The following is a 1,384-nucleotide window of genomic DNA, read 5'->3' as shown; positions in this document are numbered from 1 at the left end:
GTAGGTCCCAGTGTCTTTTATTGTTGCTCTTTGAATGTCAAGTATACATTGGCCCTTTAAAGCATCGATATTTCCTTTGAAATTACTGCTTATATTGGCATTAGAACTGTTGCTTAGTCTGTATACTAAAGTCAGGGAGTTATCTTCATTCTTCTTATACCAGCTCACTTGATAATTTTTCCAGTCCCCTCCCGTTATGCTGCATCGGAAGGTGGCAGGCTCCCCAACTAGAACAGTCAGGGTTTCGGTCTCTGGTTTCAAAACGATATCCAATGAGACCCCTGAAAGGGAAAGCCCAGGTGGAGAGGCTATGGAGATCTCCCTCTTTTCCAACGGGATGGAGCCAAGCTCAGCAATGGCCCTCCCCGAAGACTGCCCCTCCTACCCCCCACCCCATGCCCTGCAAATCATTCCTGCAGCACATTTCCCTAAGAGTGAAAGGCCCAGTGGCTTGTCCTTACCTGCACAGAAGAGGGTGAGGTAGAAGAGGGGACAGGTCCACAGCATGGTTTCATGGGGGAGGCTCTTCAGTATGCTGGTGCTCCCTGGCTGTCCCTGATCAACCACTGCCTGCCTGGGAGAACTTTGTCAGTTATAAAGGTATCTGGGTGTTAGTCACTTCCTCACAGAGAGGTGTGACAGCCCTACAAGGTCACACGTTGGGCTGTTTATCCAACAAACTCGGGTGAATTACCTGTTGCAGGCCAGATGCCATTTGGGAGAAGAGGAGGTGAACAGGACATGGCTTCTGTCTTCAAAACACTCAGTCTTTGCGGGGAAGCAGACATAGAGCAATTACGAAGGAGTGTTAAGTGCTATGGAAGAGGTCGGCACAAAGTGCTCCAGGAGTGGGGAGGAAGGAACTGTCTCTGCCTGGGACATGAAGAAGATTCCACCCTGAACAAAGCTGCAAGAGTTGAGTAGGGTGTTGTCAGCCTCTGCCTCTGGAGGGCATTCCCAGGGGAGAGGGCATTCTGCAGGGCATGGTTATTCTCCCTCCTTGTCATTCCTTTGCCGGTCCCTTTTCCTTTGGCCTCTGCTGCCTCTGCTTCCGTCGGAGCCTTCTTCACCTGTTGCAGGCTGTTGCTATACTATTCCAAGACGTCTTCTTCCTGCTTCCAGACTCTCCCCATTTTCATCCGTTCTCCAAGCAGCCATCATACAGATTTTTCTTCAGAACAGGGGGGATCAGGTCACACCTCTGCTGAAACTCCTTCAGTAGTTTCCCTTTACTTTAGGGAAGTATGAAAATCCTATGTTATGGCCATAATTATCTCCTGATCTGCTTTTTTCCTCCAGTTTCACTTTTGGCCACTTGCACTCAGTATTTCAGCTGCACAAAAATACTTGCAGGTTCAAAGATGTATCATAGTCTTTATAGTAC

General features: G+C 48.8%; 1 long non-coding RNA gene across 1 annotated transcript; it reads right to left on the bottom strand.

The window, feature by feature from the left end:
- LOC109255688 (uncharacterized) lies at nt 1-1,384 on the bottom strand. The gene is made up of 3 exons (XR_008417134.1): nt 695-1,384; nt 462-574; nt 1-281 (listed from the first exon to the last, which is right to left on the bottom strand). It is a non-coding gene; the product is annotated as an uncharacterized LOC109255688 (long non-coding RNA).

The sequence above is a fragment of the Panthera pardus genome, unplaced genomic scaffold (genome assembly GCF_024362965.1).
Source record: "Panthera pardus isolate Hobbes unplaced genomic scaffold, ASM2436296v1 HiC_scaffold_24, whole genome shotgun sequence".
Lineage (NCBI taxonomy): Eukaryota > Metazoa > Chordata > Mammalia > Carnivora > Felidae > Panthera > Panthera pardus.
Note: the sequence above shows the minus strand (reverse complement) of the source record. Positions and strands in the feature narration are given on the sequence as shown.